The sequence below is a fragment of the Salmo salar genome, chromosome ssa15, assembly GCF_905237065.1.
Source record: "Salmo salar chromosome ssa15, Ssal_v3.1, whole genome shotgun sequence".
In the NCBI taxonomy this organism is placed as follows: domain Eukaryota; kingdom Metazoa; phylum Chordata; class Actinopteri; order Salmoniformes; family Salmonidae; genus Salmo; species Salmo salar.
In genome coordinates this window covers 33,360,743-33,383,544 of record NC_059456.1, presented here as the reverse complement: position 1 = coordinate 33,383,544, position 22,802 = coordinate 33,360,743, and the positions used below count along the sequence as shown (strand labels likewise).

Genomic DNA, 22,802 nt, shown 5'->3' with positions numbered 1-22,802 from the left:
AAGAACATGAAGATGACTAGGATGATGATAGTGAATGATGAAGATGGTGCATAGTCTGTAATGCAGTTAACACTCAGCCTGCCTGTCAGCACCTCGAGTAGGCCGCTCCTGCTAATGAGTCAATGGTGCTGGTGTTTTTAATGAAGCAGATCCAAGCAGACAAGACTGCCATCGGAAAGGGAAGGCTACTGTAGAAATTATCAATTGTATTAGGATCCCCATTAACTGACGCCATATTGTCACTCTGCAGCTCTCTGATTATTATTAGTACTTCATTATTTCTTTATTCTCATTCTATTTCATTCATTTTAGTGAATATTATTTTCTGTGCTATTTTCTTGCTGCAGAGTTTTGTATTCCCTTTGCTGTATGTATAACTAAGCGTTGGAATTTGAATGTTAACTTGACTTCCCTGGGACATTACAGTAACTGAGATAAGAGCCTTTATGAAGCCACTAAGATGCTGTGTTCGTTTTACTAATAAGTTGCTTCTGTCTCAGCTACATCCAGCTCCTTCCTTAGCAAATTCAGGCCGGGTAGTCGTCCTTGTTTCTGCCCGTTTTCAGGGTCGTATTCATTAGGCACCAAACGGAAGAAAATGGACTGACCGTTTGGTGCCTAATGAATACGACCCTGGAGTGTGGCCCTTGTGAGCCTTGAGGTTTGGGAGACGTAAAATGTTACTGTGGTCCGTCTGAAGCGAACAGCTCCTTTTCTCAGAAACTGTGTGAAAAACAGGAGTGGAGGACATTAGACGAGACCCGTTGGCATGGTGACCTCACTAAAATGTTTATTGAATAGACGCTCATTGCCTGTGGCTTCTAGCTGCCTTATAGATAAGATGACCCTGGGTCTAGCTACCCCAAGAGAACTCAACATCTCTCTCTCGCTCTCTCTCCCTTTACCCCTCTATCTCTCTCGCTGTCTTTTCTCTTTCTCTGTCCCTCTTCTCTCTCTCTATTCAGTTCATCAGTTCATGATTATTCAGACCTGTTCACAGTTGCCATGGCACTGGATTGGCAGCTCGTCTCCTTGTCATATCTAGACAATCTATCAAGCGGAAGATAAGAAAGATTGGATTTCATTTGAAAATATCCAAATGCATTGGTATTCACTGTACCATTGAACTGGGGGGAGATATTAGCCCTACTTTGATTTGACATTGCATTAGTAAGTCAGGTTTTGCATCCGTTCTTTCTCAAATTATGGGAACACAAAGCCTTACATTCCAAGATTATTATTAATTTGTTTGTCTGTTTGTCTTTCAGGGTAGGCCAGTGTGATTTCAGTATTCGGCTATTGTGAAAAGAGAAAGAGATCTCCCCTAGGGTGGAGAAGATGAAGACGGGACAGATCGACAAGACCAAGGAGCCCTTTAGTGTCAGGAACAAGCCATTCTTCGACATCCACGCAGCACGAAAGGTAACACACACACACACACACAACAAACACACACTGTGCCAGCTCATCCCAAGTCTGAGGTGGTGGTGGTATGACATGCAACAAGTTCCTAATTTGTGACATTTTTTCAATTTTCTTTAAGGGGTGGGTCAGCTTAATGTTGTGGAAAGATTGTTGCTTCCATCAATGTAATTGTCTGCATTTCCAATCCCCCATATATTTTGGGGGGTAAATATATACATCCATACACATCTGCATACATACATATACACATACCTATATAGACATACTTACTTTTTTTTGAATTTACCTTTATTATTCCCCGCAAACCCTACCACCCTTCCCCCAATTGCAGTAAACTAATAAACAATAACACTTAGGCTTCTACCTTCAGTTTATACATATTATACACATTTTACAGACACAATCTATTTTACAATAGTTATATTTTGTTTGTTTTTAGTCTTTCCTTTATTTCTGATGTCCATCCAGTTTGATTTCTATTTGTAACTGTGCTATTTCAAAAGTTCTGAACCTATATACATTTTACAGACCCCGTATGTTTTACATTGGTTATCTTGTTATTAGTCCCACCCTTCAGCTCCGTTCAACCCCTCCCATCTATCTCTTAACACCATCCATTTTGGATTTCTATTTGCCATATATTTTTCAACTGTGCTGTGATGCTTGACAAAAGTACCGAGCCTTTCTATTTTTTTATACACTGCTCAAAAAAATAAAGGGAACACTAAAATAACACATCCTAGATCTGAATGAATGAAATAATCGTATTAAATACTTTTTTCTTTACATAGTTGAATGTGCTGACAACAAAATCACACAAAAATAATCAATGGAAATCCAATTTATCAACCCATGGAGGTCTGGATTTGGTGTCACTCAAAATTAAAGTGGAAAACCACACTACAGGCTGATCCAACTTTGATGTAATGTCCTTAAAACAAGTCAAAATGAGGCTCAGTAGTGTGTGTGGCCTCCACGTGCCTGTATGACCTCCCTACAACGCCTGGGCATGCTCCTGATGAGGTGGCGGATGGTCTCCTGAGGGATCTACTCCCAGACCTGGACTAAAGCATCCGCCAACTCCTGGACAGTCTGTGGTGCAACGTGGCGTTGGTGGATGGAGCGAGACATGATGTCCCAGATGTGCTCAATTGGATTCAGGTCTGGGGAACGGGCGGGCCAGTCCATAGCATCAATGCCTTCCTCTTGCAGGAACTGCTGACACACTCCAGCCACATGAGGTCTAGCATTGTCTTGCATTAGGAGGAACCCAGGGCCAACCGCACCAGCATATGGTCTCACAAGGGGTCTGAGGATCTCATCTTGGTACCTAATGGCAGTCGGGCTACCACTGGCGAGCACATGGAGGTCTGTGCGGCCCCCCAAAGAAATGCCACCCCACACCATGACTGACCCACCGCCAAACCGGTCATGCTGGAGGATGTTGCAGGCAGCAGAACGTTCTCCACGGTGTCTCCAGACTCTGTCACGTCTGTCACATGTGCTCAGTGTGAACCTGCTTTCATCTGTGAAGAGCACAGGGCGCCAGTGGCGAATTTGCCAATCTTGGGGTTCTCTGGCAAACGCCAAATGTCCTGCACGGTGTTGGGCTGTAAGCACAACCCCCACCTGTGGACGTCGAGCCCTCATACCACCCTCATGGAGTCTGTTTCTGACCGTTTGAGCAGACACATGCACATTTGTGGCCTGCTCGAGGTCAATTTGCAGGGCTCTTGCAGTGCTCCTCCTGCTCCTCCTTGCACAAAGGCGGAGGTAGCGGTCCTGCTGCTGGGTTGTTGCCCTCCTACGGCCTCCGCCACGTCTCCTGATGTACTGGCCTGTCTCCTGGTAGCGCCTCCATGCCCTGGACACTACGCTGACAGAAACAGCAAACCTTCTTGCCACAGCTCGCATTGATGTGCCATCCTGGATGAGCTGCACTACCTGAGCCATTTGTGTGGGTTGTAGACTCCGTCTCATGCTACCACTAGAGTGAAAGCACCGCCAGCATTCAAAAGTGACCAAAACATCAGCCAGGAAGCATAGGAACTGAGAAGTGGTGAATGAGGTGAGATAAGGGAGGTAAAGGCAATAAATAGGCCTTTGTGGCGATGTAAATACAATATAGCAATTAAAACACTGGAATGGTAGATTTGACAGTAGATGAGTGTGCAAAGTAGAAATACTGGGGTGCAAAGGAGCAAAATAAATACAGTAGGGGAAGAGGTAGTTGTTTGGGCTATTTATAGATGGGCTATGTACAGGTGCAGTGATCTGTGAGCTGCTCTGACAGCTGGTGCTTAAAGCTAGTGAGGGAGATGAGTGTTTCCAGTTTCAGAGATTTTTGTAGTTTGTTCCAGTCATTGGCAGCAGAGAACTGGAAGGAAAGGTGGCCATTTAGAAATTGGCTTTGGGGGTGACAAGTGAGATATACCTGCTGGAACGCGTGCTACGGGTGGGTGCAGCTATGGTGACCAGCGAGCAGAGATAAGGCGGGACTTTACCTAGCAGGGTCTTGTAGATGACCTGGAGCCAGTGGGTTTGGCGACGAGTATGAAGCGAGGGCCAGCCAACGAGAGCGTACACGTCGCAGTGGTGGGTAGTATATGGGGCTTTGGTGACAAAACGGATGGCACTGTGATAGACTGCATCCAATTTGTTGAGTAGGGTGTTGGAGGCTATTTTGTATATGACATCGCCAAAGTCGAGGATCGGTAAGATCATACCCTTTTACGAGGGTATGTTTGGCAGCATGAGTGAAGGATGCTTTGTTGCGAAATAGGAAGCCAATTCTAGATTTAACTTTGGATTGGAGATGTTTTATGTGAGTCTGGAAGGAGAGTTTAGTCTAACCAGACAGACACCTAGTTATTTGTAGTTGTCCACATATTCTAAGTCAGAACTGTCCAGAGTAGTGATGCTGGACGGGCGGGCAAGTGCAGGCAGCGATCGGTTGAAGAGCATGCATTTAGTTTTACTTGTATTTAAGAGCAGTTGTAGGCCACGGAAGGAGAGTTGTATGGCATTGAAGCTCGTCTGGAGGGTTGTTAATAGTGTCCAAAGATGGGCCAGAAGTATACAGAATGGTGTCGTCTGTGTAGTGGTGGATCAGAGACTCACCAGCAGCAAGAGCGACATCATTGATATATACAGAGAAGAGAGTCTGCCCAAGAATTAAACCCTGTGGCACCCCCATAGAGACTGCCAGAGGCCCGGACAACAGGCCTTCAGATTTGACACACTGAACTCTGTCGGAGAAGTAGTTGGTGAACCAGTCGAGGCAATCATTTGAGAAACCAAGGCTGTTGAGTCTGCCGATGAGGATGTGGTGATTGACAGAGTCGAAAGCCTTCGCCAGGTCAATGAATACGGCTGCACAGTACTGTTTCTTATCGATGGCGGTTATGATATCGTTTAGGACCTTGAGCGTGGCTGAGGTGCACCCATGACCAGCTCTGAAACCAGATTGCGTAGCGGAGAAGGTACAGTGGGATTCGAAATGGTCGGTGATCTGTTTGTTAACTTGGCTTTCGAAGACCTTAGAAAGGCAGGGTAGGATAGATATAGGTCTGTAGCAGTTTGGGTCAAGAGTATCCCCCCCTTTTGAAGAGGGGGATGACCGCAGCTGCTATTCTCATAGCTTCTACAGATTGTAAATTAAAAATAAACATTTTTGCTAAAATAATTATTATATTATTGATTAATTGACTATGGTTTTTCAAATCACCCGGTATTGCTATCGGCAGCGTTAGTTCTAGGCAAATGTTGCAATTCTTCAGCCATTCCTGGACCTGTGACCAAAAACGAGCTACATATGGACAATACCAAAATAAATTATCTAATGACTCTGCTTCCTCACAGCAAAATCTGCAGAGCCTAATTCGTGACTTAGTGACTCATCTAAGGTCTAATCGAAACAACAGGATAGATAAACTTCTGATTACATTTTAGTCTCCGATTTTTTTTCTCACTTTGAAACAAATCTGTATTATTAATTTTGAAGTATTAATGGACTTTCATAAAGTGATGATGGGTACATTTTTTTTTTTTAACCTTTTATTTAACGAGGCAAGTTAAGAACAAGTTCTTATTTTCAATGCCGTCCTAGGAACACTGGGTTTAACTGCCTTGTTCAGGGGCAGAATGACCGATATTTACCTTGTCAGATCGGGGATTCGATCTCGGGGATTCGATCTTGCAACCTTTCGGTTACTAGTCCAACGCTCTAACCACTAGGCTACTATTGTATTTGCTTCCTACGCTGTTCTACTAATTCCAGTTTCCATTGCTTGTTGTGCTTTTAGTTACTGTAGTTTGACTTCCTTCGTACCAAAAGGCTTTGCCTCTTATCACCATTAAAAGAAAAAGTGGAATTATCAAAGCTTTGATTTGAAAATCAATCCCTTTAATCAGTAAGAATATTTATGGTACTCTAAATAATCAACAAAAAGAAACTGTGGAAATGGCCGATGTTTCTATGTGAGTGTATTCCTGTAAAGTTCACTCAATCTGATTGGTTATTCACAGATCACAAGTATAATATCTAAAAAACCTTTTTACTACTAGTTCTATAAATGAACAGATTGATATCTAGATTTCTCTAGAAAATCAAATAATGACTAGATTCTTATCAGATTATACTAGTAAATCTAGTCATATTGAGCAGCCACATCTATATTTGTGTTTGTTAGAATGCTGCTCATGTACTACCGTTTTCTGAAAAGGCCAAGGACAAGTGTTTTTATTCTCCAAAAGCTATTAAACCTCCCATTCAAGGCCCTGCAACCTCTGCCCTGTAATGTCTCCGCTGAAGGGTAGGGTGCAATTAACTAGATATGCACCGCGCTGGATCAGTGAGAAACTAGCTCTGTATGTTCACATTAAATGCCTGATAACAGAATAGAGGAGAGTGAAGGTTTCTAGCAGTTCTGTCAGTCTTCACATTTCTCCCACCACTGTTCATCTGTCTCGGCTGGTCATGGCAGGAGCGAGGGAACAGCCCCAGTCCCAGCTACTATCACAGATCTCTTTGTGCTGAAGCCTGTTTTTGTCCTGTATGAAATGTTAGCCGTGAATGACTGGGTTACCTCCCCTGGTAAACCCTGTTTCGACTTCCAACCAGTACTATCTGAGGCCTTTATGACAGATCATAGATCGCCCAGTCTCTTGTTAGAGGGATGACGATGTCTATCTATATTTGTAAACAACAGCTGGTGCACGAAATCTAATGAAGTCTTGGGGTTTTGCTCGTCTGAGGTAGAGTATCTCATGATAAGCTGTAGACCACGCTATTTACTAAGAGAGTTTTCATGTATATTCTTCGTAGCTGCCTATTTACCACCACAAACTGATGCTGGCACTAAGACCGCACTCAATGAGCTGTATATGGCCATAAGCAAACAGGAAAACACTCATCGAGAGGCGGTGCTCCTAATGGCCGGGGACTTTAATGCAGGGAAACTTTAATCTGTTTTACCTCCTTTCTACCAGCATGTTAAATGTGCAACCAGAGGGGGAAAAAACTCTTACACCACCTTTACTCCACACACAGATCTGTGTACAAAGCTCTCCCTTGCCCTCCATTTGGCGACTCTGACCATAATTATATCCTCCTGATTCCTGCTTACAAGCAAAAAGCAAAGCAGGAAGCTCCAGTGACTTGTTCAATAAAAAAGTGGTCAGATGAAGCGGATGCTAAGCTACAGGACTGTTTTGCTAGCACAGACTGGAATACGGGATTCTTCCGATGGCATTGAGGAGTACACCACATCAGTCACTGGTGTTGTCAATAAGTGCATCGATGAAGTCGTCCCCAGAGTGACGTACATACCCCAACCAGAAGTCATTGATTACAGGCAACATTCGCACTGAGCTAAAGGGTAGAGCTGCTGCTTTCAAGGAACGGGACTCTAACCCGGAAGCTTATAAGAAATCCCGCTATGACCTCCAACGAACCGTCAATACAGGACTAAGATTGAATCGTACTCCACCGGCTCTGACGCTCGTCGGATGTGGCAGGGCTTGCAAACTACTACAGACTACAAAGGGAAGCACAGCCGCGAGCTGCCCAGTGACACAAACCTACCAGACGAGCTACATTTCTTCTATGCTCGCTTCGAGGCAATCAACACTGAAACATGCATGAGAGCATTAGTTGTTCCGGACGACTCTGTGATCACGCTTTCTGTAGCCAATGTGAGTAAGACCTTTAAACAGGTCAACATTCACAAGGCCGCAGGGCCAGACAGATTACCAGGACGTGTACTCCTAGCATGCGCTGACCAACTGGCAAGTGTCTTCACTGACATTTTCAACCTGTGCCCAAAAACACTACGGTGACCTGCCTAAATGAATACCGACCCGTAGCACTCACGTCTGTAGCCGTTAAGTGCTTTGAAAGACTGGTCATGGCTCACATCAACACCATTATCCCAGAAACCCTAGACCCACTCGAATTTCCATACCGCCCCAACAGATCCACAGATGATGCAATCTCTATTGCACTCCACACTGCCCATTCCCACCTGGACAAAAGGAACACTTATGTGAGAATGCTATTCATTGACTACAGCTCAGCATTCAACACCATAGTGCCCTCAAAGCTCATCACTAAGCTAAGGACCCTGGAACAAAACACCTCCCTCTGCAATTGGATCCTGGACTTCCTGATGGGCCACCCCCAAGTGGTAAGTGTAGGTAACAACACATCCGACACACTGATCTTCAACACGGGGGCCCCTCGGGTGCATGCTCAGTCCCCTCCTGTACTCCCTGTTCACTCATACCTACATGACCAGGCGCGACTCTAACACCATCATTAAGTTTGCCGATGACAACAGTGGTAGGCCTGATCACCAACAACGATGAGACAGCCTATATGGAAGAGGTCAAAGACCTGCCCATGTGGTGCCAGGATAACAACCTCTCCCTCAACGTGGTCTTGACAAAGGAGATGATTGTGGACTACAGGAAAAGGAGGACCAAGCACGCCCCCCTTCTCATCGACTGGGCTGTACAGTCACCCTAGTCATAGACTGTTCTCTCTGTTACCGCACGGCAAGCGGTACTGGAGCGCCAAGTCTAGGTCCAAATGGCTTCTTAACAGCTTCTACCCCCCAAGCCATAAGACTCCTGAACAGCTAATCAAATGGCTACCCAGACTATTTGCATTGCCCCCCCCCTTTTTTTACACTGCTGCTACTCTGTTTATTATCTATGAATAGTCACTTTAACTCTACCAACATGTACATATTACCTCAACTAACTGGTGCCCCCCTGCACATGACTCTGTACCGGTACCCCCTGTATATAGCCTCGCTAGTGTTATTTTACTGCTGCTCTTTAATTATTTGTTACTTACATTTTTAATTTTTACACTTATTTTTCTTAACTGAATTGTTGGTTAAGGGCTTGTAAGTAAGCATTTCACTGTAAGGTCTACACCTGTTGTATTCGGCGCATGTGATTAATAACATTTGATTGGAATTATGCCTGCCTCACTCACTGTCTTGGTTCAGCTGCTGAGGCCATCTGCTCCAGAGCCTCTGCATACAGCCATATCTCTGTTTGAGCCAACATGAAACGGGGGGGGAATTGGAATCTGGTTTATTCATTCACAGAGGCGCAGCTCTCCACTTCATGGCATGTTTGCCGGAAATTCCTTCAATGATATTTCAATGAGAGGCCAAAGCTGTGTGATGGCTTTTGTCTATTGCTGTGCGGCTGGATTGTGTCCCGACTCCCTCATGTTTCCAGCTCTGCTCATTTAATGTGCAATTTTCCCTTTAAATGGGAGTATATTGGACTATCTATTTTATTTTGTTTGGGAAATAGTTTTGCATTAACCACAATAGCCTGTGTTTTGTTAGAATACGAAGGACTTATCGAGTCGCTCTGTTTTATTTGAGCATTTTGCAGTGAAGTGGATGGGACTGGAAAATGGACTCCTAGGAGGCAAAAAAGCATTTGCTGAGTGGAAGATGAGGTTTTAGATTAGATTTGCCTTGGCTCTGGTCTAAGTTAAGGGCCCATTAGCAGACTTGAGTATGAGAGAGGGTTCAGTTGGAGGCGATGGAGAGCCCTCTGGTCATTTCAAATGGCTGACAGTAGATGAGGAAAAGATCTGGACTTAATGAAGAGTGACACTGAATGCTCTTTCACACCAGCTAGATGTGGTCACTCACTGGTTTTAATTGAGCTGTGTGCTGAGGCCCCTAATAACCCCCACCCACATATGCACACACACTTGCGCACACAAATTGGTGCAGTTGTCATTGAACTTTGTTAGCCACCATCATACTTCATTTACTTAGCAGGTATTCAACATTATTATAGCCTGTTTGAATGGATTTGTCTGAAATTGATTTGCCCAAAGCGGGAAACCATTGTCTGGTATGTGGTTGGAGTTCGAGGTTCTTATGTGTAAATTCTAGACTGTCATTTTTTTCCCAAAAAGGGCCAAAGTTCAGATTTCTCATAACAGCTCTTGGACTATTGAATTTATTGAGGAAATGTTGTTCTTCTGAAAAACTACGGAGATGCCCTTTTTAGTTGAGAAGTCTTCCTGAATTAGCCTGGCTGACGGGACCTAAGTGACTCAGCGCACGGAGAACCGTGACACACTGGTCTGGGAAGGAGGCAGTTTGTTAATGCAATATTCACTCAGATATTGTGCAACGGTTTTGATTGGTTCTCTCTAGGAATGTAACGATTCACCGATACGCATAGGTCCCCTATTCAAAAGTTTAAAAGATACAAGTGTATCAATACGCGGACCACAAACCGATCCAAATGTAGCATGCGTTGGTCAGAAAATGTATTCAAACATTATGAATCGCTGGTTCACAATTCTGTTTTTCTTGCTCATATTACATTCTACCTTCTGAAAATGCCTAATATTTTATGACAACTGAAGCGTCCTCTCCTTCAGTGTCGATCTGCATGTAACTGTGTTGACAGTCATTGATCTGCAAGTAATTTTGCATGCCGAACAACCCTGGCAATATCAGTAGCCTAGTCAAACTGCCCAGCTTTGCGTACGGCACCTTCAGCATTCAAATGCTAAAATGGCTTGCGTGATATTAGGTTGTCACTCAACTAATAAAGCCTATGTAATTTTCTAGGTTATTGTTATCTGTGCGTTGTTGTGTTTTACCGGAATAAAAGTGAGCTACCGGAGACAACTCTCATCTGGCTATACCTGCTGTATACCTGCTGAACGGGGCTTACAATAGATTTTTATTTTGATCAGGTTCACCATCGGCAATAGTTTTGGTAGTTTTGTGTTAAACACTCAGTGTATATGGTAATGGTTAGATATGCAGGGTAAAGTTGATAATTTCATAATGAGGACAGCAATCACTTTTACGAGGCGCACTGCATTGCCGACGCGAGAGGAGAAGAAAAGATCTCTCCATTAAAAATGTCCAAATGGTCAAAACCTTTCGATTTTGAGATTGGGGGGAGAAATGTAAAGTTGCGCTATATATTAATTGGCTATGTCATAGCTAATTTGTAAATGGTAAATATTGATGCATTACTAGCTCAAACACAAAAATGACAAGTTAATTAGTGGGTGATGGTGATTTCAGAACCAAAGTGGGGGGGACAAAAAACACAAGCTAAATTGTCACCCCCCCCCCCCCAATCTTATAGGTGGTAGATGTCTAGTCTCTTTTATGACCCTAATCTGATAGTGGTAGTGGGGTGGTAGATGCCTAGTCTCAAACCGAATCGTTTCAAATGAGAACGTATAGTTCCTGTATCATATCGGAGCCCATGTGTCTACTATAGATACGTATCGAATCGTCTTCAAAGAGAAAGATCCACATCCCTAGTCCCATCAGGGTTACAGACTTCTCATTGTTTGGATTTGAAAATCCAACCTTTGTAATGGAAGGGGGGCGGCGCTCAGGGGCTGTGTTTGGCTGTGGGTGTTTGTGAGGAGAGACAACCAGTAAAAGCGCTTAATATTAGGCTATGTAGCATAATTATTCTGCCTGATGGTGTTTTTTCTGTGGCTAAATGTAATGTACCCAGATTTAATGAAGTGATTGGTAATCTTTCCATGCCTTTCCCACCAGTCTAATATCCACACCTCAACACTGCCACCAATTAGTTCAATACACTGTTTAATTTGATCATTAAAGCAGTGTGATCAGTATCAGCAAACCTTGACCTTTAACCCCTTCAATAACACTAGCTTAATGCTACCTAAGTGGAATGGTTCTTCAAAACTGCAGTGTTTCTTATGGCCGGCATCGAGAAACGACTTTCAAGCGAAAGCAAGGGAACAGATGGATTTCTTCCTGCCAGCGAGCCATTCTCATCTTGGAAATGGGATACCTGTTTATCTGCAATTGAATTTTCTTAGGGACCTAAAATGTGGGCCTAGTTCATTTTCCTACCTTATGAGATTAGTTTATTTTCGCCGAATGCAGACTTATGGTGGAGGACTAGAATAAAGCTTAGGTGATATATTGACTGCTGGGAGAATTGGACTTTAAAAGAGAGTTAACTGGGGGACGACTGAAGAATGCAATTTCTATCTCTGGGGGCGTACTCCAAAGCACTCATTTGTTTTCTGTGAGGAGCTATGAGTCACAAACTGCAGTCATGTATCTGTGTTGCACCATGAAAGAGCCACTTTCACACTTCTAATGCAGCACTATGGAATTACCTCAACTCTTTTGTGAGGACCTTGTACTGACTGTGTTAGTGATTGGGGTTCAGTTTAAACTCCAATCCCTCCTTGTCAGTTCAATGCCTTATCTCAACACAACAGATACATCATTTGTACCTGGGCTTGGTAGCTTTTCTGTGCCCGGGCTAGTGTTGCTGACTGTCAAGAGATTTCAAAAAGGCAGACTAAAGGAGAGTAAACCCGGTCTTAACTGTGCGATTCCTTAGCGGAGCAATCGCTGGCTGTCTATCAGTCTACATGCTGCCTCCTATCCTTGCTAGGCAGCCTCACAGACCTGCTACCGCCCGCCTAGCATTGCCCGCCTAGCACCGCCCCCTTGCTCGTCTGCCCTCCAGCAGCTCAAGGTGAACGTGGTGGGGACTGGGGAGGGAGACGCAGTCTGTGTTTTGTGTGTGTTACTGCATCATGCATGTGAATGCATGTCAATGGAAAGTGTTCTGTCCTTCCCTTATCTAGGTATGCCTATGTTAAACAATTCCAAGATCTTGTCCAGAGTGCCATTTTTGAATCAGAAGTTTTAGTAAATGTTTTGCTTTTGTGTGCATGTTAACAATACTAAGGTATTGTCCAGATTGCCATCTTTGAATTAGAAGATTTTGACAATGTTCAGTGTGCCATTTTGTAAACTCCATCATTACAGAAGTCATTTGCGTTGCAATTAAATTATATTTAGCCTAATTACAAATGTTGAGTTGCAGATGAAACCCCTGCCTCCCCTTATCGATATTCAATTCATTGCAAACCATAGGAGCGTGTAATCATTGATTCGCTTGCAGCAAACTCGTAAAGCAAATCCAGTTTTTCAGGTCTGTTTTCCTCTACAGTCTTGCACAAACTTCTCCTATATTAAAACATAGAGACTTGGTCTGATAACTAGAAGGCCATACACAACACAACCAATAGAACATACAGAGAATGTTGTGTTGACACTGCCTTAGAACAGGGGTCTTCAACCTTTTCTTGCCCAGGGACCTACTCCAAGGCAAACCGGAACCTAGGGACCCCATCATACATTAACAAAAACATAATTCACTTTTTCTCATCAGGTGAATGATAATGGCAAGGAGAAGTAATCAACATTTTAAAATGAATAGATTTTGTATATAGTTTTTCATTATTTTGACCTCACCAGCCACATTCTAATTGGAAGAGGAAGTGTAAACTCTAACATAGCCTATTAGCTAGACGGGTAACTCCAAACACATTTTTGCTAAGAGCAGCTGTTTAGCTGGTTAACCCTTTACACTCATGGGAATTGGCCTATATGGAAAGGGCTAAATTGAAATGTTTCTTACAGAAGAAATATTAAAAGCATATGCATGGTAGCAGTTGAAAGGGAACAGTTTGGCGATTATGGGACAATTATTAGACCAAAGTTGAGGACACAACAGTTCACCAGACACAAGACTGAATCCAAACATTACACTCTTGATTTGATGTGCATTTTACATTTATTCTTGCTGCATTTGTTAATAACGAAATCTGAAAATACTCCGGATACATTCGGTAACGTATAAGAATATTAGTGGAAAATGTAGGGTAGGTGCGACATAAGACAAAAAATGACACTGGTTTGAGTGAGAGACCCCGTGTGGCTCAGTTGGTAGAGCATGGTGTTTGCAACACCAGGGTTGTGGGTTCGATTCCCACGGGGGACCAGTAGGGGACCAGTACGGAGAAAAAAATGTATGAAATGTATACATTCACTACTCTGGATAAGAGCGTCTGCTAAATGACTAAAATGTAAATGTAACTAGTATCTCCAAGTGGCCACACACTTCTCCAAAGTGTGCACGGTTCCTAAGTAATTTCAATGTCATTTTATGACTCATAAGTATTTTTTGAGCTCTCCTAGCTGTACCGTTGAGGAACTAGAGCAAGCACACTTGTAGTTGTTTTGTTTGGAACACAACCCTGCATCCCAATCATCACACAGTTACTGTTTACGCAATCCAAAAACGGTCTATTATAAATCAATCTGGGTCCAGTGGGCATAATTTGAAAGCTTGTTCTTTTGCCAATATGACTAGCTAAGTTATAAAGTGTTAGGCTTTCACAGGGCAATTCAGAGAAACAGATCATCATGTTGGTGGCATAGAAAGGACTCATAAGTGGATTCAGGTCAGGCAAATTTTCTTCACAATAAATAAACAGGCTCATTTTGTTCAGAACAACCCAGGAAATGACGACATGTCAACTGGTAACTGTACGTCAAACATAGTGATCGTAAACATTGACACTGTATATGCCATGACTTTTATGATATAGAAGCGTGAGGTGCACTATTGGACTTACAGGTGTTTGGCTTGCTTGTATGACATCAAAGCGATATTTATTATATTCTCCTCTTTTCTACTGGAGGTATGTAATTCAAAATGTGGTTATTGTGTTGCTAGCAACATTCATAGTTACGGGAATTAGTTAGTTACGGGAATAAAAAGCTTTCTTCAAGGCCATGTTGGGGGGGAGGGGTGTTGACCTAAAATCTAAAATTTCTCAAGTGATTCCATACATTGTAACTGGTTAGGTGGAGTTTGCCTTCTCCTCTCTTTCCAACTGGAAAGCTGCAAAAACGGGTCATGTGACGTGTCTGTGCTGTTAGCTCTGCTCCGTTGTCAGTCAAAGAGCGATTGAGAAATCTACAAATTATGGACAAATTCTTTATTTAAAGCGTACGGCCGCATTAGCTATTTTTGATCAAAAGTACTATCGGTTTTGAGTCAGATGTGTACTTTTCCACCTAAAACAATTGAGATTATTTTGTGGCGACTGCATCAACAGTGTAAATGGGTAACAACTGCGTATGTGCAGTCTCGTGGGGGAATCCCTTTATGTAAAAACTGAACGTAAAGCCCTTATTCACAAAGGCAAAAAAATAATAATACGGTGGAGAAGTGAGGACAGAAGCCTAGCATCACAGATTAGTTATACGAAGTAAACAACAATTTACAAACATGTCTGACGACGAAGTACTCGTTAGTGATGAAGAAAACTACTGGAGGGACGCCAATGTTTATAATCTGAGATTTAAAAAAATATAGGGCTAAAGGGAATTGTATTGTTAGTATACACAACCACTATCGACAGGGGGAGGTGGGGGTTACGAATACACAGTAGACCAGACTACATGCAACCAAATAGGCCTACCCCAGGTGGTTCCTGGGGCCATGTATTCCATGCAAGGCTATACAGTTGTTAAAAGCATGAAATGTCATCCAAATTAAACATGGTTGGCCAACACATCAGACATTGGACATTATGATTAGGGAAAGAAAGTGAGTAAACTCAGTATAAGTAATTCAATACCCTCACAGTATAAGTATTGAAATAGCCTCACAGTATACAGTTGAAGTCAGAAGTTTACATACACCTTAGCCAAATATATATTTTTTTAAATCCTTGTTTTAGGTCAGTTAGGATCACCACTTTATTTTAATGTGAAATGTCAGAATAATAGTAGAGTGATTTATTTCAGCTTTAATTTCTTTCATCACATTCCCAGTGGGTCAGAAGTTTACATACACCCAATTAGTATTTTGTAGCATAGCCTTTAAATTGTTTAACTTGGGTCAAACGTTTTGGGTAGCCTTCCACAAGCTTCCCACAATAAGTTGGGTGAATTTTGGCCCATTTCCTCCTGACAGAGCTGGTGTAACTGAGTCAGGTTTGTAGGCCTCCTTGTTCGCACACGCCTTTTCAGTTCTGCCCACAAATTTTCTATAGGATTGAGGTCAGGGCTTTGTGACGACCACTCCAATACATTGACTTTGTTGTCCTTAAGCCATTTTGACACAACTTTAGAAGTATGCTTGGGGTCATTGTCCATTTGGAAGACCCATTTGCGACCAAGCTTTAACTTCCTGACTGATGTCTTGAGATGTTGCTTCAATATATCCACATAATTTCCGTTCCTCATGATGCCATCTATTTTGTGAAGTGCACCAGTCCCTCCTGCAGCAAAGCACCCCCACAGCATGATGCTGCCAGTTCTATTTTTGTTTCATCAGACCAGAGGACATTTCTCCAAAAAGTACGATCTTTGTTCCCATGTGCAGTTGCAAACCGTAGTCTGGCTTTTTTAATGGAGGTTTTGGAGCAGTGGCTTCTTCCTTGCTGAACTGCCTTTCAGGTTATGTCGATATAGGACTTGTTTTACTGTGGATATAGATACTTTTGTACCTATTTCCTCCAGCATCTTCACAAGGTCCTTTGCTGCTGTTCTGGGATTGATTTGCACTTTTCGCACCAAAATACGTTAATCTCTAGGAGACAGAACGCGTCTCCTTCCTGAGCGGTATGATGTCTGCGTGGTCCCATGGTGTTTATACTTGCGTAACTATTGTTTGTACAGATGAACGTGGTACCTTCAGGTGTTTGGAAATTGCTCCCAAGGATGAACCAGTCTTGTGGAGGTCTGCAAAAAAATGTCTGAGGTCTTGGCCGATTTCTTTTGATTTTCCCATGATGTCAAGCAAAGAGGCACTGCGTTTGAAGGTAGGCCTTAAAATACATCCACAGGTACATCTCCAATTGACTGAAATTATGTCAATTAGCCTATCAGAAGCTTCTAAACCATGACATCATTTTCTGGAATTTTCCAAGCTGTTTAAAGACACAGTCAACTTAGTGTATGTAAAGTTCTGACCCACTGGTTTTGTGATACAGTGAATTTTAAGTGAAATAATCTGTCTGTAAACAATTGTTGGAAAAAATATCTGTGTCATGCACAAAGTAGATGTCCTAACCGACTTGCCAATGCTATAGTTTGTTAACAAGAAATTTGTGGAGTGGTTGAAAACAAATTTTAATGACTCCAACCTAAGTGTATGTAAACTTCCGACTTCAACTGTAAGTAATGAAATAGCCTCACAGTATAAGTAATGAAATTACTTGTAAAGTGGTTGTTCCACTGGATATCATAAGGTGAATCCACCAATTTGTAAGTCGCTCTGGATAAGAGCGTCTGCTAAATGACTTAAATGTAATGTAAATGTAATGAAATAGCCTCACCTTACATAATTATTTTATTCTGTCTATTCTGCAATGTAAGAATTGCTGTTTATTACAATGTAAGGTGACACAATTACTGTCCATCTGAACGTATGCTAACCCCTTTAAACTATACTTTTTATATCGTAGATGGTCAGTCCTTGCATCAATAGCTGTCTGAATTTGAGAGTGCTTACATTTCTCCAGGCCAAACCCTCAGCTTTTTACCAAAACAGAAGTGGATTGCCCGCTTTGTTATTGTTTCAACTAAGGATTGCCCCTTTAATGTAGTCAATTATTAATTATTTAGAGGGCTGAGGGTATGTGATTGCAATACCAATATATTTAAACAGTGCATTTTCTGTCTTTATTTATTTTATTTTTTTTACTTACATGCCCTCCGGGCTTAGTGCGAGAGAGAGCTTGTACACTACAGTTGGAGAGAACCCTGAGCTCTCTGAATGAAGTCAGCGGGTGTCCGTCAATCTTCAGATGTGCTCAGAAAGCCTGCCTCTCGGTGGGATTCAGAGCTATCTCCAATATTGCAGTCAGACACCACCTCGTCAGTCAGGCCTCTGCTCTGCCGCCCTCAGTGGATGACTCATAACGCCCTCCTCTCCTCCTGGCTGCATCCCAAAAGACACCCTATTCTCTTTAAAGTACACTACTTTTGACAAGGGTCCATAGTAGTGCACTTTATAGGGCATAGTTTGCCCTTTGGGACGCAGCTGCTGCTTTCACTCCCAGCTCAGGATCCCCAGTGATCTGCCCACTGTGTGCCTGTTTGCCTAGCACTCAGAACACAGTTCATTCACTCTTGTCTAAAAACAATATGCGCATACAGTGCCTTCAGATTTTTTCTACATTTTGCATTTACAAAGTGGACTACATTTTTTTTCTATGTTTTGCTCCATTCCGTTTCCTTTTTATCCTGGAAAAACTCCCCTGTCCTGAACTATTACAAGCACACCCATAACATGATGCAGCCACCACTATGCTTGAAAATATGGAGAGTGCTAACAGTTATGTTTGGGGCAAATCCAATGCAACACATAACACTTTGAATTCAGGGCAAAAAGTGAATTGCATTGGCACATTTTCTGCAGTATAACTTTAGTGCCATGTTGCAAACAGGATGCATGTTTTGGAATATTTTTATTCTGTACAGGCTTCCTTTTCACTCTGTCAATTAGGTTAGGATTGTGGAGTAACTACAATGTTGTTGATCCATCCACAGTTTTCTCCTATCACAGCCTTTAAACCCTGTAACTGTTTTAAAGTCACCATTGGCCTCATAGAGAAATCCCTGAGCGGTTTCCTTCCCCCCTGCAACTGAGGTAGGAATGACGTCTGTATCTTTGTAGTGACTAGGTGTATTGATACACCATCTGAACTGTAATGAATAACTTCACCATGCTCAAAGGGATATTCAATGTCTGCTTTTTTTTGTTTTACCCATCTACCAATAGTTGTCCTTTGCGAGACATTGCAAAACCTCGCTGGTCTTTTTGGTTGAGTCTGTTTGATATTGACTGTTCAACTGAGGGACCTTACAGATAATTGTTTGTGTGGGGTACAGAGATGAGGTAGTCATTCAAAAATCATGTTAAACACTCTTATTGTACGTGAGTCCATGCAACTTATGACTTGTGAAGCTAATGTTTACTCCTGTATTCATTTAGGCTTGCCATAACAAAGGGGTTGAATACTTATTTACTCAAGACATTTCAGCTTCACATTTTTTATTAACATTTTGAAAAACATAATTCCACTTTGACATTATGGGGATATTGTGTGTAGGACAATGACAAAGATATCTACATTTAATCAACTTTAAATTCAGACTGTAACAACAAAATGTGGAAAAAGTTGAGGGGTGTAAATTCTATGAGAAAGCACTGTATGTGTTCTGCCATGCTTTTGGACAGTTATGCCTTGTGGGACTCTTATATTGACATTAAAGCTCTTTGAAAAGGACAGGCTCTTTCTGTCGTCTCTGTAAGCTCTGTCAGACAGTCATATGTAAGGACCTCAGTGACAGGGCACTTTCTGGGAGATTATGCAATAAACATCATTATCCCCATCATTACCTTCATCAAATGGAAGATGAACACAAGTATAAGATACACCTCAAGCAATCCATAACTTGTGTGTGTTCGACCAGAAGTGCTCATTTGGTGCTCAATTACTCCAGACAGAGCGAAATCTTTGATTGGCACCTCGGGCTCCCGTCGCATCCCAGATCACTTTTCAGTTGGGTGAAATTCAGTCATCAAGCTTCCACTATTTACATTTTAGTAATTTAGCAGATACTCTTATCCAGAGCAATTTACATTGCTGAGTGCATACATTTTCATACTGGTTCCCCAGGGAATTGAACTCACAACCCTGGCATCGCAAGCGCCATGCTCTACTTACTGAGCCACACGGGATCCAAGCAACAATACTACAAATAGAGGTCATATGTATCACAGTACTGGAGAGTTCCTGAGGCAGGGCAGCAGGCACCACTGGGGAATGTGTTCACAGAGGCATAATAGAAATGGACTCTGCTCTTATGTTAGAGGGAGGGATCGGCTGCCTGCCTGCACTCATAATGGCTGCAGTAAGTGGATGTGCTACTGCCACCATCCTCAATTGGATTTGCAATAGAAAATGATCACTCTCATGGCTCGACATTAACCCTTGTACGCTTGTCCGGGGACTAGTAAAAAAGAATGTAGATTTAAGTTGTCTATATGAACAAGTAAGAAAAATCACAATATCATACAATTACTCCAATCAGAATTGGATCAAAGAAGCCAATGTTTGAATAATGTTTCTTTTTCATGTACATAAATTAAAAGCCTGCGTGTCAAAGTGTAGGTCATATGCATATTGACTGAGAGAGGCTGCAAAAAATGTAGCCAAACATTGAGACTTTTAGTTACATAAATATAGACTCAACGCCAGTCATGTTCAACAAATATAATGTAGGATAATTAACATGAACATCTAGAGGCTTGATTCTGCCGACATACTCCGAGGCACGGTTCGTTCAGATCAAATGGTAACAAGACCAGAAAGTATGATCAATATCGGTAGTACTATACAATATGAAACAAAAACACAAGAAATAATGCATTTTGTGCAACAACAAAAAAAGTTACAAACGCCAAAACAATCACAAAATAGCAAAGTTGGATCAGAGCTCGCAAGACTGTAGCCATACATTACGTGGCCATCTCGAACAGTCTTGGACAGTCACCTGAGATCAGTGAGTTTGGGATACACACAGTGACATATTGTCACCTTCAGTGATCGCAACACTCAACTGACCAAATCCAGTGTGGGAGTGTCTATTAATCTTCACGTTTTCCCTGCTCATGAATGTCTTTGCTAAGTTATGGTTTTATTAAATCCATCCGTCAATGCCAAACCCCCAAAAGTCTTCCGCTTCAGTTTCTTCACACTGTAACCTTGTTTGACTCTCGGCCGGCAGGCAGTAGCCTAGTTGCGTAGCTTTCTCTCTCTCTCTCTCACTCACGTACGTACATGTATGCATGTATGTATGCATGTATGTATGTATGTATGTATGTATGTATGTATGTATGTGTGTGTGTGTGTGTGTGTGTGTGTGTGTGTGTGTGTGTGTTGGCTTGTATATTTAACAGGGAGGTTCAAGCCTGCTACAGAGGGCCAGTCGTCGCATTAGACATGAAAGCAGCCTCTGGCAACAGCCCTGTAGACTGACTAGAATATCAATCTATCCTCTTCCTCCTTTCATTATATCCCTCCGCACCTGAAGCTCTCAGAGTGATGAGGTGCAGCGAGCAGGCCGGTGGAGGTGGAGAAATAAGTGTACATCCGAAATGACAACCTATTCCCTATTTAGTGCACTGCTTTTGACCAGGGCCCTGGTAAGAAGTAGTGCGCTACATAGGGAATAGGGTGCCATTTTGGACTAAGACGGTGCCTGGGAAGGGAAAATGCATAATTTCACTCAAGTGTATGGAGGGGAAATTGCAGGTATGGAAGAAATAATGAGGAAATAAAGTGTCAGTGTTATGAATTCTGTTCCTGAATCACTCAAGCTTTACGTGCTGGGATTCTGTGAAAGCCCTGAAGGTTTGTACACAGTTGTCAAGTTTTATTAGTCGTATGTACAGGATACACAATGGTATACACTGTCCAACACAATGCTTATTTGCATGTTTCGTCTTGACAATACAACAACAATGACAAATAATAAAAGATAAGCATATAAAGTAAATATACAACGTAAAGTAAATACGTTTTGATGGCTTTTTAACGCTTAATGTGATTTATTGTGCTTTTACTGATAATTATTTTTCTCTCTTCACAGACGGTGTATGGATGGGTAGTATGTCATTCTCCATGAATACAATTGCAACACAACAGAAAAAGTAAACTCTTTAATAGCGTTCTTTAGAGAAACTGTATTGTACATAACTTGAATGGAAAATGTGTTAATGCATGGTGTTTGAGAATTTATTCTACAATGCTTATGTATCTTGCCTTAGAAGCCTGATTCGTGGGAATCTCAGTCTCGCAGGGGTGCTGTGCCACTGAACTACAACCACTTACAGAATTGATTTATATTTTTGGACAAGTAAAGCTTATCTTGTGTGTCTCTTCATTTGTCTCTCTCTCTGGAGAATAAGACTGTCCCTGGATGATCGGGGAGCATCCGTTGGAGCTGCCTTCATAAGCTTCAGAGGAGATTGAGTATTTTTTATTCTGTGGGTATTCTATGCGGTACCCAAGGCTTGGTCACAGGGCCATAGTTGGCAGAGCGGTCTGTTTCCATACCTAAGCTACTGATTAGTGCTCAGTGATGATATCTCCTAGACACACCCATTGCTCATGTGTGAAGAAAAACAACAGCTGTGGTTGTGAAATTAATTAAGAGCCTTTTGTTAATTATACATTATTTATTGAATGTGTTAAATGTCAATATCCTCCAACTCTCCCACTTCTCAGTTCAGACAATGGCTGCCTCCTGATATGCTGTTGTCTCTGAGAAGACCGGGAGGGGCGGGGCAGCTGGCTGCTAGGAGGAGGGATGTGGTCTTTTGTGCGTTCCGTTGGGTTAAGAACTGCAATGCTGCTGGGTTTTTTCACGCTCAACAGTTTGAGGTTGTATCAATAATGGTCCACTACCCAAAGGACATCCAGCCAACTTGACACAACTGTGGGAGGCATTGGAGTTGACATGGGCCAGCATCCATGTGGAATGCTTTCGACACCTTGTAGAGTCCATGCCCCAACGAATTGAGGCTGTTCTGAAGGTAAAAGGGGGAAGCAACTTAATATTAAAACATTAAAATATTAAATTGGGATTGTGTCACTGATCTACACAAAATACCCCATAAGGTCAAAGTGGAATTTGGTTTTTAGAAATATAAAAATAATTAAAAAATGAAGAGAAAATATTGTGTCAATAAGTATTCAACCTCTTTGTTATGGCAAGCCTAAATAACTTCATGAATAAAAAATTGCTTAAGTCAGATAAGTTGCATGGACTAACTGTGTGCAATAATGGTGTTTAACATTTTTGAATGACTACCCCATCTCTGTACCCCACATATACAAAGGTCCCTCAGTCGAGCAGTGAATTTCAAGCACAGACTCAACAGCAAAGACCAGGGAGGTTTTCCAATGCCTCGCAAAGAAGGGCACCTAT

At 42.2% G+C, this 22,802-nt stretch overlaps 1 long non-coding RNA gene across 4 annotated transcripts in view; it reads left to right on the top strand.

Moving 5' to 3' along the window:
* Positions 1–22,802, top strand: part of LOC106571291 (uncharacterized) — a 149,735-nt gene that overhangs the window by 55,805 nt on the left and 71,128 nt on the right. For all 4 annotated transcript variants that reach the window (XR_006759157.1, XR_006759153.1, XR_006759154.1 and 1 more), the window contains one exon: positions 1,269–1,422. This is a non-coding gene — a long non-coding RNA (uncharacterized lncRNA). The remainder of the gene's footprint in view (positions 1–1,268; positions 1,423–22,802) is intronic.